Source organism: Ovis aries, chromosome 1 (assembly GCF_016772045.2).
Source record: "Ovis aries strain OAR_USU_Benz2616 breed Rambouillet chromosome 1, ARS-UI_Ramb_v3.0, whole genome shotgun sequence".
In the NCBI taxonomy this organism is placed as follows: Eukaryota; Metazoa; Chordata; class Mammalia; order Artiodactyla; family Bovidae; genus Ovis; species Ovis aries.
This window is the reverse complement of record NC_056054.1, coordinates 87,150,990-87,168,108: the sequence shown is the minus strand read 5'-3', so window position 1 is coordinate 87,168,108 and position 17,119 is coordinate 87,150,990. Positions and strand designations below refer to the sequence as shown.

Here is a 17,119-nt window from a genome sequence, read left to right as displayed (position 1 = left end):
CCATAGCTTAGTCAATCAGCCTTTTAGCATCCTGTACTTCTCAGTAGCATTCAACATCTGTTGGATCATAGACAAAGCAAGAGAATTCCAGAAAAACAACTACTTCCGCTTCATTGACTAGGCTAAAGCCTTTGACTGTGTGCATCACAACAAACAGTGGAAAATTCTTAAAGAGATGGGAATACCAGACCACCTTACCTCTCTCCTGAGAAACCTGCATGTAAGTCAAGAAGCAACAGTTAGAACTGGACACGGAATAATGGACTAGTTCCAAATTGGGAAAGGAATACCTCAAGGCTCTATATTGTCACCCTGCTTATGTAACTTATACAGAGTAAATCATGCAAAATGCCAGATTGGATGAAGCACAAGCTGGAATCAAGATTGCTGGGAGAAATATTAATGACCTCAGATATGCCAATGACACCACCCTCATGGCAGAAAATGAAGAGGAATTAGAGAGCCTCTTGAGGAAAGCAAAAGTGGAAAAGTTGGCTTAAAATTCAGCATTCAAAAAATGAAGATCATGGCATCCAGTCCCATCACTTCATGGCAAATAGATGGGGAAACCATGGAAACAGTGACAGACTTTATTTTCTTGGGCTCCAAAATCACTCCAGATGGTGACTGCAGCCATGAAATTAAAAGACACTTGCTCCTTGGAAGAAAAGCTATGACCAACCTAAACAGCATATTCAAAAGCAAAGACATACTTTGCCGACAAAGGTCCATCTAGTCAAAGCTATGGTTTTTCCGGTAGTTATGTATCGATGTGAGAATTGGACCATAAAGAAGACTGAGTGTCGAAGAACTGATGTTTTTGAATTGTGGTGCTGGAAAAGACTCTTGAGAGTCCCTTGGACTGCAAGATCAAACCAGTAAATCCTAAAGGAAATCAACCCTGAATATTCATTGGAAGGACTGATGCTGAAGCTGAAGCTCCAATACTTTGGCCACCAGATGCAAGGAGCTAATTCAGTGGAAAAGACCCTCATGTTGGGAAAGATTGAAGGCAGGAGCAGAAGGGGACGACAGAGAACAAGATGGTGGGAGGGCATCACCAACTCAATGGATGTGAGTTTGAGCAAGCTCTGAAAGATGGTGATGGACAGGGAAGCCTGGCACGCTGCAGTCCATGGGATCGCAAAGAGTCGTACATGACTGAGCAACTGAACAACAATTCAGAAATGATTCAAGTGGGGAGGAGATATTGTCTCAGCCCTGGAGCAATTCCCAAGTGGGTGAGGGAAACCATAATACATGCGCTTTAGTAGCAAACCAAGATGGTGTGACCAATGTCTCCCTGGGTCTTGAGATACTGAGAGGTCACTGCTGCTCTCAGGGGCCCTGCCAGAATAGCTTCAAGGCGTTGCTGTCTAATAAGAAGTGGAAGAAAGTGGGAGGGATGTTCACGTGGTGGGGGACATGGTAAGTCTATGGCTGATTCATGCTGATGTTTGGTAGAAACCAACACAGTACTGTAAAGCAATTATCATTCAGTTAAAAATAAATAAGTTTTTTAAAAGGGAAGGCTGTAATATTAATCTAGAGCACTCCATTGTTTTGTTCAAGAACTCTCCAAATGGTCGCATTATGTTCCAAGGGCCCTCTCCTGAAATGGAGCTATGATTTCGAGAAGACTCTGACTTGTCTACTGAAGGCAGAGTTGCAACTTTGCAAACCAAGCTGCTGTGGACAATTGTATTCTCACTAATAAAGGGACAGGACTGATGAATGGCTATGGAAGTTTTCCTCCTCTTTTGCTCCCTGGGCTGAGAGTGGGGCCCTGGTGTTAGTGGAATAAGGGCCAGAAGCTGGTGACTATATTGTGAGAGGCTGTGTGAGACTCTGGGCACAAGCTCAGCTGCTATGGGACTCAGATGACAAAGTGAGGTGCCAAAGTTGGAAATGCCAGTTCCTCTGATGGCTACTATGTATCTTACCCTCCTAATATATCTTGAATGAAGTAATCGCTGGTACATAGGAAAGCTGTTAATGGCAGAGTAGCCAAGAAAGCAGACCCAGGGACCAAACCACCTGGGTTTGGGGCAAACCACTGAACGTCCCTGGACTTAGATTCCTTGTCAACAAAATGAGGACACCAGTTCCCTTCCAAGGCAGCACAAGTAGGGCACTTAGAAGGGGGCCTGGTATGGGGTACGCTCTACATAAGTGTCAACTGTTATTTTATTTAATTTTGGCTGCTCTGGGTCTTTGTTGCTGCTCGTGGACTTTCTCTGGTTGTGGTGTGTGGGCCTCTCATTGCGGTGGCTTCTCTTGTTGGGGCGCACAGGCTCTAAGGCATGCACTGGCTCAGTAGTTGTCACTGTGGGCGCTAGAGGGTGGGCTCAGTAATTGTGACCCACCAGGCTGAGCTGCTCTGCCGCAAGTGGAAACTTCCGGGACCAGGGATCAAACCATGTCCCCTGCATTGGCAGATGGATTCTTGACCACTGGACCACAAGGGAAGTACTCAACTGTTATTTTTGAGCCACATAAAATATTTGCCTTTCAGTGAATGCTCTCACGTTTTCTAGGTTTGCAATTATATCCTCAGTGAATAATGAAAAACTGGCCAATTCTCTTTTCATTATCCTACTTTCTATTTCCTGCCTTATTCTATGCCTGCCTTATCTCTTTGGCTATAATGTAGGCCCTTGGGGGGAATGGTGAAAACCATGTTGAATATTCAGGCAGCTATGGGAAGGATGGATATGGATGTGAGACAAGAGTGGCCAGAAGCAGAATGCTGGCCAGGAAGCTGCTGTTCTAAGTTAGCTACAATGTGAGCATGACTTGGCTATGGATAACACCTAGAAAATGGTAAGGGGTGCTCCAGCTAAGAGACATGCATGCGTGTACGCTGTCTCCCCAGTCATATCTGACTCTTTGCAACCCTATGGACTGTAGCCTGCTAGGCTCCTCTGTCCTTGGGATTCTCCAGACAAGAATACTGGAGCCTTTCCCTTCTCCAGGGGATCTTCTTGGCCCAGGGAGCGAACCCACATCTCCTTACGGCTCCTGCATCACAGGCAGATTCCTTATGTCTGTGCCATTGGGGAAACCCCCAGGTAAGACAGCCTTTAGAGGAAAAGTCAATTGGATTTAATTGTGATACGAATCACAAAAATAAGTGACTAAAATTGACCATCAAAGCAATTCTATTATAATATTCATCTGGAAAGGAGAGAAAGAAGGGGGGAAAATCATATGGTTAGTTTTGAGTCAATGCATTTGGGAGAAGTATAATGCCTCGTATCTGGTGCTCAGTAACATCTACCAGAGGATTTTGTGAAGGCAAAATAAGGCCAAATGTATGTTTGCTTTGTAAACTTGAGTTTTACAAGCATTAATGAACTAGAGAGTATTTTTGAAGTAGCTAACTATAGAGTAGAAAGAAAAAGTGTTTGCAACTGCTACTGCTGCTGCTAAGTTGCTTTAGTCGTGTCTGACTCTGTGCGACCCCATAGATGGCAGCCCACCAGGCTCCCCCGTCCCTGGGATTCTCCAGGCAAGAACACTGGAGTGGGTTGCCACTTCCTTCTCCAAATGCATGAAAGTAAAAAGTGAAAAGTGAAAGTGAATTTGCTCAGTCGTCTCCGAATCTTCGCAACCCCGTGGACTGCAGCCCACCAGGCTCCTCCATCCATGGGATTTTCCAGGCAAGAGTAGGGAGAAGGAAATGGTAACCCACTCCAGTGTTCTTGCCTGGAAAATCCCAGGGATGGGGAAACCTGGTGGGCTGCAGTCCACGGGGTCGAGAAGAGTCGGACATGACTAAAGCGACTTAGCAGCAGCAGTAGCAGTTGCAAACACTTTTTCTTTCTACTCTATAGTTAGCTACTTCAAAAATACTCTCTAGTTCATTAATGCTTGTAAAACTCAAGTTTACAAAGCAAACATACATTTGGCCTTATTTTGCCTTCACAAAACCCTCTGGTAGATGTTACTGAGCACCAGATATGAGGCATTATAGTAGATAAAAACATAGCTCTGGTGTTTGAAGCCTGGCTTACTAGCTGTGTGACCTCTGATAAATCACTTAACCTGTCTGTGCTTCAGTTCTGTGTCTATGAAATGGAAGTAATAATATCCTCGCTGTCACAGTGCTGCTTAGTAATATCACTAAGTACATGTCACTATGAATACAGGAACTTCAGGTCTTGCAAAGTTCTCTTCCTTTCTTACCTGACCTTCTTTGACGCTCATACACTTGTCACACACTCCCTTTCAATTCACACTGCAGTTACACCATGGCCTGTCCTGTCACTGTGTGCCGCACGAGCCCACCTCCATCTGGAAACCCTAGTTCAGTCAGAAGAGTGATGCTTCCTGGGTGGTGAGGCTGAAGGCGCAGCCTGGTCTTTCAGAGGGAAGAGGAGTGAACCTGCTGGACCCTGGAAACATGACAGGGGCTCAGTTCCCATGCGCTGAGCCCCATGGCAGCCCCTCTGCTTAGGGTGGCTGAAGGACCTATAGTGCTGTTAAATAATTAGTCCAGGGAGACAGCCCTGAGCCACACCTGCCCTGGGCAACCAAGGTGTGTGGTCACCTGGCCTATGAGGGAAACTTTTTCTCCCCAGACCAAATCTCTGTCTCCCCAGACCAAAGACTTTGTCCTATATCTCAGCCTGACACTGGCCCTCTGCGTTTCTATCACATATGGGCACTTCCTTGCAAAACTCCATGATAGATTCTGCCCCAGCCTGGCTGCACCACCGGGGCACGCATGGAAGAGGGACAACGATGTAGGAGCAGAAAGTAGAGACCTCTAAGTACCTGCAGGCCCTGCTGTCAGAGCTCCTGGACAGACACGAGACCAAGGGGAGGCTGGGGCTGGAGGGAAGGAGAGGACCTCTGGGAGATGGAGGTTTGGGGGAGCAACCTGAAGGGGTGTCTGAGGAGGGACAGAGCATGGCAGGAAAGCAAAGGAACAGCGTGTGTGCAGGCAGACGCAGAAGTGGGTTAGGCCCACAACAGAGCTGGGAACAGCTATGTGGCTGCAGTGGAAAATCCCAACCAGAGGCAAGAATTCCATTCAACAAATATTTATGGCACCTACTCAGTGCAAACAGGGCCAGATTGAGTCACCGGGCACGGCCCTGTCCCGGCACTACTGCATGGCTGACTGAGGGACCTCAAGGGCCACCGGCGCAGACGAGGGGCTTAGAGGGGGAGCCGGAGCCAGTCCTGGTGCTGAGGACCACCTGGTTCTAGGCAATGTTTCAGCCCTAGGGGGACCTGAGCCCTGTAGCCAGCTGGAGCCCCACCAGATGGCAAAGAACTACTGAGTCACAGATCGCTGGGGCTACTACCCAGGCTGATGGAGAGGGACCCATCGGATTTATGGGGAACTGAATCGCTACCACAGTACAGCATGGGGCAGGCGGCACAAGAAGCATGAACAGGCCCTTTCCTTCCTCCCCATCAGAGGCAGCCCCAGAGCTGAGGATGCTGAGACTAGGGTGGGAGCGGGTGGGGGAGGGGCAAGGGAGGGGCAGAGCTCTGTCCGCCCCTCCCGTCTGTCTCTCACTTTACCCTTTCCTCCATAGCCCCACAGTTCCCCTATGTCTCTAACCCATTCCTAGCTTCACTCACTTGCTGCCCCATTGCCACAGGGTCCCTGTTCTGCTGTCCTGCCCTGCCCTACCCTACACTGGCCCTGCCTTCTCATGCCTCACTGTCCCAGCCCTCATGACCCAAAGACCAGAAGTAGACCTAGAATGTCCTCCAAGTCTACATTCAGACTTCTGGTCTCCTGGCCCTCAAGCTCTTCACAGCAGGCCCCTGAGATTCTGGGCAGGCAACAGCTGATCCCAAACAAACTGACCCCATGGACAGTATGGTAAAAGTCAAAAACATCATCCTCTACCTGAACACTAGCCAGCCTGGGTGAGAGCAGCCATCTATGACCACTCCCCAGGAAATGGCACCCAAAAAGATCAATGCAGAAATGGGCTGCTGCTGAGGTGCTACCCCAAGAAGGCCTCAAGTTTGCAGAGCTATTGACAGCTTGCAAAGCACAGTCACAGCTGATTTTTACAGAAACCCCACAGTCACAGTGATCCCATTGTACAGATGAGGAAACTGAGGCTCGGGCATATTAAGTGCCCAGCCCAAACTTAGCAGCTAAGCAATAAAACTTGGATCATAACTCAGGCCTGTCATATTCTGGTCCTCACACTCTACATTAAACCAAGATTCTTGCTCACTCTTCACCTGACATCAAGTCCAGATGACAGGTTGTGATAGGTGGTGCCTCCCTCCTCACCTAAAGCAATCACTCCTGTTATTCACATCCTGGCATTCATCACCCTGCAAACATTCCCTCCTTGTGCCTCCTTTAGTTACCCTCACCTAAGTGGGCCCCTGCCCTTTGCCCAGAAGGTTCTTTCCCATTTGCTCCTTGAAACCAGGCACCACCCTTTTTTCAGGAAATGTCACCTCCTCTGTGAAGCCCTCCCACCATGACTGAGCAGAACCACCCCCTCTCTGCAGGACCCCCCCATCTCTCTGTCCCTGGACCTCTGCAGGCTCTGATGTTAGCCCACCGTGAGAGAGTCACCCATCTGTGTATCTGTGCCCTCCACTTCCCCCACCAGCACAGAAGCCCTGCTCTTTGTTCTTCCCAGTGGCTGCTGGTGGAAGGAAGAAAGTAGGGAGAGAAGGAGGGGAGGAAGGAAGGTTGGCTGTCCAGGGAGTCTGATCATGTGTCTGTAAGAGGGGCTTGCATCAGGAGGGCACCCAGTCGTTTGAGAGAATGGAGAAGCAGAGGCCAGGAGAAAGAGTGAGTTCACTGGCCCTTGAGCCACCCAAGGGTCACACGTCCTCCTCATTTCTGGCCCTCCCCCGGGAGGACATTACTCAGCAACTCCTCAGCTCCACCCACTCCTCCTTGCTTTACTCAGGAAACAGACATCTCATGCAGTCATCTTTCCTACCTCGGTGTTTTTTTTCCACTGACCATGGAATCTCCCTAAAGCCACCTTCTCTCTCACCCCTATCCATGGCCCCCACCTCCAGAAAGGCAAAGGGGACTCCCCAGGAAAGGTCTATCAGGCCTCCCTCCCACTTTCAGATGGGGCCAAGGGAGCAACCGAGCCTGAATCAGGGACCCTGACCTTTGGAGGCCCACGTTTAATAAAGACAACCCCAACCCCAACCTGACAGCCCCAACCTGCAACAATTGCAGGATTCTACCATTAAAATCCATTCCTCGGATGGAGCCCAGGCCTTCAGCTACCTTTCTGGGAAAGCCAGCTGATCGTGGTTGCTTATTTAACCTCTTTGCAGAGCCACTTGGCAGAGACGGAGTCTATCGGAGAGGGCAGGTGTAGAGGAAGGTGCTGGCTCCCGGCCACGGAGTCAAGATGAAGAGTAGCTCCAGGATTCTCAGGCTGGGAGAACCAGAAGCCAATGTTCTGTTGACCTGAGAGAGAAAGGAAATGAAGGCTTGACCTCCCAGTCCTGCTTTGAGGCACCCCTGGAGGTTTGGGCCAGGGGCAGGGGGGCAGGGCGTAACAAAGTTGGCACTGGAGGGGTTAACCTGGGTTGCCCAGCCTCTGTGCACAGACAGGCTTCTGAAGCTGTGCCTTCTTATTGTAAGTAGAGGCAGAGCCCAGGCTGGCCTAGAGCATCTCAAGCCACAGCCTCCCTGAACCGGCTCCTGCCGCACTTCCCCAACTCCCAGCCCCCTCACACCCCCACCCTTCCTTGAATCCTCGTCCCAATCCCAGGAAGCCACTGGTGCTGGCACGGGACCCAGGCGACTGACTCATCCACAGGACTAGGGGCCTCCGCAGCCGCGCTCACTGCTCTCTGCGCCTGCTCAACTGTCCCACCAAACTAGCACTCCTACTGAGGCGAAGGTGATTGGCCCGGCCCAGGCCCTGACGACGGCAGGCTGTGCTTTGGTCCCAGCTGCTTGGAATTCTTCCATGAAGTGTGTGGACATCACTCTGACTGACACCTCCTAACTGTTCTCCACACGCCACTCACAACCCCACTCGGCCTCTGTGCCGAGGCCATCAGGCCCAAGAAGCACACGCCAACCCTAGCTCCTGACCAGCCACAGAGATGAAAGACGGCCACATGGCAGCCCCCAGCTCATCCCCTTAAAGGCTCTCCCCACTGCCCTGGTACCCAGGCTCCTAGCCCTTGACCTTCCCCCACTCTCTATCCTGTCTTCCCTCCACTTGGTGTCCCAGAAGCTGGCCTCTTTTCCCTACTGGGCACATTTACCAGCCTCACTTCCTGCTGGCAAGTGGGATGGTTTGGAGCTGCCATGATCATGATGACTTGATCTCTCATGGTTTTACAAGCAAAGGCCAAAGTGTTCCATGACCATGTGGGTTCCTCAAAGCCATTGTCTAGTGCCGGGGGAGAGGATTCTTCTCCTGCACCCTCCTCACCCTTAAGGCCCATGGTCCTCCCGGCAGGGGAGTCAGGGTGCAACACCCATCAGAGTTACACCTGAGGCTCGGCTCTCCTCTGACTAGCTAGGTGGCTCTGTGTAGATATCCTGCCAGTATGGATGTGGCCGTGATTTATTAATACAAACAGCAAAGGCTTTACCAAATGGATGGGAGGCATGTCCATCCCCCTGAGGGCCAGCTATTAGGTGGTCTGAAGGAGAGAAGGGGAGTCTGTCCTCTCTGTGCACAGAACCAGCTGAAATGGATCTGCCCACCTAGCCTAAAGGGACACATCAGAGCCAGGCAGCAGGTCTATGCCTAGACGAAGGTCACAGGACAGGGACAACACTGGGAGCCCTTGTTCCTGGAGACAGATCCAAGAAGATACAATCTTTTAATTACATACTCAGGCTTCCTGGGCTGCCGGCCAGGGTACACTCAGCCCTCAGCCTCCTCTATGGGCCCAACAGGAATACTGCCTCCCTCTGCCCTGACCCTCTCTGGGGAGAGAGGAGTCCAGGGACCCCCAAGACAGAGGACAGGAGGCAGCAGGCCTGCCAGGGCTGGACTTGGAGCTCTGGCAAGTTCCCCTCAAGACATACCCACTTAGGCTCTGCCAACACCTGGATGGGGGACAGAGAGAGTGCTGCCCCCCAGAGACAGCCAAAGCCTCTGGTCCAGATTCTTCAAAGGGCCACTCATCAGCCTGCTGGGCCCAGGCAGTTCCCAGTGTGTGAAGCAGCCCTGACTAAGACAGTAGGGAGGACTGGCTCCATGTGTCGTGCAGGCAGCCTCAGTTGCTCAGGCGTGTCCGACTCTTTGCGACCCCATGAACTGTAGCCTGCCAGGCTCCTCTGTCCATGGGATTTTCAAGGCAAGAATACTGAAGTAGGCTGCCATTTCCTCCTCCAGGGGGATCTTCCTGACCCAGGGATTGAACCCACATCTGCATTGGCAGGCAGATTCTTTACCACTGAGCCACCTGGGAAGCCCTGTAGGCACTTTAAGGTGAGAGCTAAAGAGGGGGACCCATCTTCTCCCACCCGAGGTACTCAGAAGTCTTCTTATGTGCTATTTTTGCTGGGCGAAAAAAAAAAAAAAAAGCCAGACCTGATCAGTTTGTGATTGACCTCTTCAGCTGATTTCCTCTCATCTCCCAAGGATCCCAGCCTCTCTGAATCCAACTGAACAGGAGTCCCTCTCTGGTGGGTCCCAGGGAGCGGGGCTCCATCCTTCCCAGCACCTGGTGCCCTGTCTCTTTAAGACAGGCAACAACTCTGAGATGGGTAATCTTTAACCTCTATTTAGCTAGTAAGGGAACAGAGTCTAAGTGAGGAGTGATAACACACAAGTTCCAGAACATGAGGGTTGGATTTTGCCGTTTAGGGTTTGCTCTCTCTCTCAGGAAACTCAGGAAACCAACTTGGATTTGTAGAGCAGTTATGCATTTATGAGGGGCTTTCCCATATCAAAGCACATCTAATCCCTTGGCTTAGAGAGGGGAAGTCTGGGATGCAGAGAGAATAATGCCTCATCTCAAACCTGGGAGAACCAGGACTGGGGACCAGGTCTCCTCACCCAAGGTCTAGGTTCTGTTCATCTCAACAAGCCAGGCTGGCCCTGCACTGATGCAACTGGTGTGGGCACTGGTCCTCTTCGCCCACTCTGCTCAAAGCCACCACCTTTGCAAAACCCCCAGCAGGAAGAGAAGATGGATGGCACCAAGGGGAAGAGTGTGCTGGGCCTTGACCTCTATGCACCATCGTGGCCCCAACCATGAGAAAGCTGGATGGCTCCTCTGCTGGTGAGGCCCAAGTCTTAGGCCAGGTCCTGCTCGAGACAGCTCACTTTACACAGAGATAAGGACTTGGTCACTGGTCAGATTAGCCGCCCCACTGCTGCTCCAGCCAGCAACATACAGTAGGAGGGGAGAATACATAGCCTAGAGCCTTTCATCCTGGGCTCAAACCTCAGCTCAGCTACCTGAGAGCTGTGTGGCCTTGGGCAACTTCTTAACCTCTGTATGCCTTAGGTTTCCCATCTATAAAATGAGAACATTTTTTTAAAAATTGAGACCAATAATGCAGTACTTACCACATAGGATCCTCACAAGAAGTAGATAAGTTAATATGCATAAGGTGCTTAAGATGATGCCTGGCACATTGTAAGGCACATTGTAAAGCAGTTGATTTATTATTACTATTAACTTATTATTTTATGTCCCAAGAGAGACTATGGATATTAAAGCAAGCAAAACCATAATACCCTTGAAGAGTTTCCATGGGAGGAAGGGAAAAGGCCTGTTATGCAATGGATGCAAGGGACTGTCACCCTCCATGGGCGAGTGGGTCATCAAGGGGTTGCATCAGGTGGAAATTGCCATTAATAGCAGTTCCTTCCTGGGCCAGTCACAAACCCACAGAGCACGAGGGGGTGAGAAATTTTACTATTGTAGGAGTGAGAAATGTTACTACTGGGCACAATTCCATTTTTAGAATGTGGGAAGTTATTTTGAGCAGAGGGTTGATGTTTGTTATTTCTTTAATAGCCTCTGCACTCTAACAATACAGACACGGAGGGGCTCCGACTAGAAACCGGGGCACAGTGGGGAGCCTTGCTGCGCTTCTAGGGTTGCTAGGCAACCCCTCTGGCCTCCCACCTCAGCTGAGGCCTAGTGGAGAGCCAAGGGTGGGCTCCACAAACCCCCCACAACCCCTCGTCAGGAGTGCCAGAGCTCTTCAGATGCTTCTGGAACTCTCTCAAAGGTGTCTAGAGAAAGTAATCGCCTACGCTTTTCAGCCTGAGCAGTGTCTAGTGAGGCAGGCAGGTCCGCAGGGAAGAGCGCTTGGTACAATTACAGTTACGCCTCTCTTTCAAAAGTTATGTTAGTTTCCTGCGGCTGCTGTAACAAACTGTCATGAACTTGGTGGCTTAAAACAACAGAAATCTATTATCTTATAGCCCTGGAGGTCAGAAGTTCCAAAATCAGTATCCCTGGGCCCAAATCAAGGTTTCCCCTGGGCCATGCTCCCTCCAGAGGCTCTAAGGAAGAGCCTGTGCCTGGCCTCCTACAGCTTCTCGCGCTGCTGACTTTCCTTGGCTTATGGCTGCCTCACTCCAGCCTCTGCCTCCACGGTCGCATTGCCTTCTCCTTTTCTATCTGCGTCAAATTTCCCTCTGCCTCTCTTGTTATTGCACTCAGAACCTACCTGAATAATCCAGAAAAGCGTCCCTCCATCTCAGAACCCTTAACTGAATCTTACATCCGCTAAGAACTTTTTTCCATATAAGGTAATGTTTATAGATTTCAAGGAATGAAGATCTGATATCTTGGAGGGTCATCATCCAGCCACTGGGCTTCCCTGGTGACTCAGTTGGTAAAGAATCTGCCTACAAGGCAGGAGACGCGGGATCGATCCTTGGGTTGGGAAGATCCCCTGGAAAAGGAGTACTCTTGCCTGGAGAGTCCCCTGGACAGAGGAGCCTGGTAGGCTGCAGTCCATGGGCTTGTAAGAGTCAGACATGACTTAGTGACTAAACCACACACATTCAGCCTAGTATCCAAGCCAGTGTCTTCCACCAACCAAATCAGATAGCAGGTCGCCCTCAGCCCTGGCGTGCCGCCCTATCACTGTCTCCCTGGCACCAAACACCAGGGTAAGAACAACTGAAAACTCAGCACTCACTGATCTGAAGCCCTGTCCATCCTGGGGGTGCTTTGTATAGATCTGCTGACAGGCCAGGCTTGGAGTTTCTGGGAGGAATGGGGGAGTTGGACTGCACACCCAGGCAATGACAGCTCCCTTGAGGCCTCTAGTTACCACAAAAGGAAACAGGGAACTATAGACCAGATGCCAGGATCGTAAGAATTCAATAACGACATGAAAAAAAATAGAAAACGCTAATCCTTCAGAATGCCAGCTTCTGGAGATTTAAAAGAAAAAAATTGCTGTGTAAAGTGATCTTCTTTCTAGAACTTTTTCTATTCAGATAGAAGCATATACGTATAATTTTAGAAAGCAAAAGTGGGATTATACTACTCATCCTATTCTTCATTCTGGTTTTTTTTTCAATAAATGAAATATTTGGGGTGTCTTTCATGGCAGTCCATGTAGCATTTCCTCTCTATTTCTAAAGGCTGCTGACAAAGGACCATGAGTAGTTACCCTATTTGTGGGCATTTGGATTGTTTTTAATTTTCCAGTTGAAATAAATGTGGCGAGATCGTTCAGTGAGATATTAATAGCTGACTTGCCAACATTGCTACAGGAGGCTCGCAATGATGGGGAGGCATTTTTCTCTTTCCTTCACACACCGCCCCAACACACCTCAAAGTAATCAAGCCTTCGGTGAAAAAATCTGGGGCTTCCCTAGCTCCTAGGAAGAATTAATCGACCCTTGTTTTCCAGGACTGAGTATCACAGAGACAAAGAACCAGATTGTCAGAGAGGAAAGGGGCTCTGTGTTTGTGGGAGCTTCCACTGTGAGCACACAAACATCTCCTCTCCATCTGGCTTAGACAATAGTGAGAAAGTATTGCTTCCTGTGTCAGAAACACCGAGGGGCTAAGTGGGATTCAGGGGTGGTTTGATTCAGAGGCTCTCAATAGCCTCAGGCTCTGGTTCTGTTTTCCTGTGATTCTCTGGACTCAGTCCTGCTCTGTAGGTTAGCTTTGTCCACAGAATCACTTTTTCCCCTTATAGTGAAAAAACTTCGTTCAGGGCCCACATTCACTCATGACACTACTCACAGGAAAAGAAATGTCTCTGTCCTAGCCTCTGTACAGTAAAACTCCAGAGATGCACCTTGACTGGACCAGGTTAGGTCATGTGCTTACCACTGTACCGGTCCCAGTGATGGGAAGATGGAGTGTCCTGACAGATCTAGTCTGGGTCATGTGTTTCCAGAGAGTTTAACCCTCTGAGGTTATAGAAGCAGGTGGTTTTCCCGAAGTCAGAGGGATTTTTCTAATAAAAATTAGGATGTTGGGAAAGGGGAAACAGGAGAGTACCAACTGAGGAGGCAACCAACAGGGGTTCATGAATATCTCTAAGGATGAATGGGTTCAAAGTGGTCCTACTCAGGGAGAAGCAAGTGGGTTTTCTGGACTGTATAAAACCCACAACCTGGTGTGAATCCCAAGGGGGTAGAGCACAAGCACAAGTGTATGAGGAGCAAAGTCATACCACTTCCCCTAAAATGCACCATAAGCATCCTCATATGTGAGCATATGCCTGAATGTGAGGATAAAGTCCTAGAAATAGAACTGTTGGGACCAAGGGCTTGCATATTCAAACTTTAATAGACATTGCTAAATTACCCTCCACAAAGGTTTTACCCATTTCTCCTTCCAACAATACTGTCTATGAAAAGGTCCGTCAACCCTCTTCTTGATAGTGTTCAGTTCAGTTCAGTTCAGTTCAGTTGCTCAGTCGTGTCTGACTCTTTGCGACCCCATGAATCACAGCACACCAGGCCTCCCTGTCCATCACCAACTCCCGGAGATCAACCAAACTCATGTCCATTGAGTCGGTGATGTCATCCAGCCATCTCATACATACTAAATGTTACCCATCTTTCTAATGTTGGCTATACCAGTGGGTCTTCCCTGGTGGCTCAGTGGATAAGAATCTGCCTGAGATGCAGGAGATCTGGGTTCGATCCCTGGGTAAGGAAGATTCCTTGGAGAAAGAAATGGCTACCCCCAGTATTCTTGCCTGGAGAATTCCATGGACAGAGGAACCTCACAGGCTACAGTCCATGGGGTCGCAAAGAGTCAGACATGACTGAGCGACTAACGCACAAAGAGTTAATCCGATTTTTTTAAACTATAAGGTAGAGTGAACATCTTTGCACACATTTATTAACTAATTATAATTCTTCTTCTATGGGTTACCTGCTCGTGGCCTTTGTTCATTTTTTTATTGAGTTGTCTTTCTGCTGTTGATTTGTGAAAGCCCTTTGTAAATTAGGGATATAAGCCCTTTGTTTAATCTGTTGCAGATATTTTCCCCAGCTTGTCCTTTGTGTTTTGACTTTTTATAGAGAGCTTTTGTTGTCAGAACTTTACAAATTTTGTGTGGTTCAGTATATCAGGCTTTTCTGGTTTTCTGCCTAAAAGGTCTCACTCCCCCTAAAATAACACACAATAAAACGTCAACCGTGGTTTTCTTAATGACGTCTGTGGTTTCTTTTTTATATTTAAGTACTTTATCTATCTGGAGTTTTAAAAATTGCATTATACATACAAGGCAGGAGTGAATTTTCTCTTTTTCAAGTGGAGAGTCGATTGGGATGTAAGAACTCTGTGAGATTCCAGAACTTTCATAACTTCTCTGCTGTTCTCATTTCCATGGAGTGATTAGAAGGGGTTAAAAGGAACTTGGTTGATGCTTGTCTTTAAGCTCAGGGACACCCAGGAATGGGGGATGAGATGAGGCTGGGATGCAGTCTTCAGACAAGGCTGGGAGGATGCAGTGTGGTACCCAGAGGAGGGGAAGCAGCTGAGCTCTGCAGTGAAAAAGAAAGGAGGGCATGAAGAGTCAGGCTTCTCTTGAGAAGAGTTCAGGGAGCAAGAGAAGACCCCTGCAGTGTTCACCACCCCCTAAGCCCCACACCCATACCTAGAAGTCTTCGGAAATTTTGCTGCTTCTTTCCAATCTTTCCACCCAGAGGTCTGAGCTCATTAGTATGTGTTTGTTTCTTCCATGAGTATTTTTGACCACCTCCTCTGAATCCAAGAAAGGATCGCTATATCTGGTCTGGTATGAATGGAAGTTTGTGATATAACCCTGAGACAGCAAGGAGAATGCTTGTGGGGACTCTTCTGAGTTGCAGGAGGCAGGAAGTCGTTTTACAAAACTTTCCTTTGGATGTGGTATTTAAAATGTTGTCCTTCAGATCTGAAAAAGTATTTCCCTGACTCCTGGGAAAATGAAAAGGGCTATATTATTAACACTTGTGAACACTCATGCCTTTCCTGAAAGAGCCATCCCGATGTGCTACCTGCCTTGTTTGGGAGAGGTCAGAGGTCAAGAACACCCTAAGGGAAGGACACCACCATTAGCAACTATCCTGGTCTCCTTTGCAGGGGCTGGAGGTCAAGGGCTCCAAGCAGCCAGCCCCAGCAGCTTTCACAAAAGCCTGTGTACATCTCTGTCCCCACACTGACCTGGAATCATCTTTTAGGTCACCCTCCTCATTGGAAGGCACAGATCATGCATCTCGGCATGGTTGGTGCTCCATGAATGGTTGAATAAAAGAATGAGTCCAAGACAGTGGAGAGCAGGTAACGCTGCCAGTGGGCCAAGCCCAGCTGAGGACCATGCAGAGACAGAGCCCGTGGCAGGCAACAGAGGTCCGAGCGCAGCCTGTGGGGGAGCGTGGCACCTTACATCTGCTGCTTCACACACAGGGTTGGCTGAGAATGCCATCGCCACCAAGTCCTAAGGCTGTAACCCTCTCTTCCCTGGAGGAGTGACCGCCAGTGGATAGCCCCTCACAAGAAAGGCAGCCATTTCTCACTCAGAAGCTTCAGCAACTGCAAGCCCAATTCCCTGAGCCCTTTCCGGCTGACTCACCATAGTCCCCCTGGGTCCGAGCTTCCTGCCAGAAGCCCAGCGGACTGGCGGGGAGGGAGGGAGGAGGCTGTGGACACTGCATCAGGACCCAGGAATGCTCTGCTGGACGGGAAGCAAAGATAACTAACTTCCTTCCCAGTTTCTGCTGCTCCGAGGGAAGACCAGAAGGTGGGCCGTCTGGAGGGTTGAGTGGACTCCTCTGTCCCTGACTCGGTCACAGCCAGGCCCTCGCCGACCCCCATTCCAGAGAACAAGGCGCCCCAGCCCCCCGCCCTGCCGCTTGTGTTAAAGCACATCTGGGACCTGCTGGGTCCCTCCTCTGATTGACGGCGACGGTGTGTGGTTGTGCCCAGTTGCCTACGAGTGCGTGTCCTCACCTGCCTGTGAGTGTGGCTGAGTGTGTCTGTGGTTGTATAAGGTGATATGAGTCTGTGCGTGACCGTGCGGATTCAGAATCCCTGCGTGTCACAGCGTCCAGGTATGTGATTACACGCAGACGAATGGGTGAGCGTCAGTGCCTGTGGTCAAGTCTCACTGTGAACTGAGTGTTGTTCTCACGTGCTGGCGTGTCATGGTGTGTGAACGCAGGGTCGCCTTTGGTGGCATGCGACTCTATGTGGCTGTGTGCTGCTAACAGTCAAGGTGTGTGACACAGTGTGTTTGTGGACGGTTGTGTGTGACTAGGTGGGCTTCGTATGATTCTGCAGGCCCAGGGGAGGTGAGAGGTGTGAAGCCCATATTGCATGGTAGGTGAGGAAGAGGTGTGTGTGTGTGTGTGTGTGTGTGTGTGTGTGTGTGTTGTGTGCTTTCTCTTTTTCTAGGTTCTACTCCTATAACTTCTGAAAGGAAGTATAACTAGGTTCAGGACGTTCTTCCCTGGGTCACTGACTGGTCCTAGAGTGTTTTCTCGGAAAAGGCCAGGCTTAGGAGCTGTGCCAGCCTGTCCGAGCCCTCACGGCGGCTCCCAGCGCGCCCAGCGCAGCCCTGGCTCATGCCCCGGCAGCTCCCCCTGCAGGGCCACAGCCAGCTTCTCTCAGCCTGGACAGCTGCCCCTAGCTCTCCCCAAACCTATTTTGAGTGCAAAAGTAACATTGGAACCCAGCTCTTTCTCTCCCTACCCTGAAG

The 17,119-nt window shown here is 49.7% G+C and overlaps 1 long non-coding RNA gene across 3 annotated transcripts in view; it reads right to left on the bottom strand.

Annotated features, from left to right (window-relative positions):
• The window catches only part of LOC121819943 (uncharacterized), a 39,857-nt gene extending 30,177 nt beyond the window's left edge, over positions 1 to 9,680 (bottom strand). The window contains exons 1-2 of one of the 3 annotated variants that reach the window (XR_006060303.2): positions 9,525 to 9,680; positions 7,244 to 7,429 (exon numbers count right to left, since the gene is read on the bottom strand). This is a non-coding gene — a long non-coding RNA (uncharacterized LOC121819943). Of the gene's footprint in view, positions 1 to 7,243; positions 7,430 to 7,546; positions 7,682 to 9,524 lie in introns of those variants that run through there. The other 2 variants (XR_009597074.1, XR_006060299.1) reach the window with 2 other exon arrangements.
• Between the last annotated feature and the right edge of the window lie 7,439 nt (positions 9,681 to 17,119).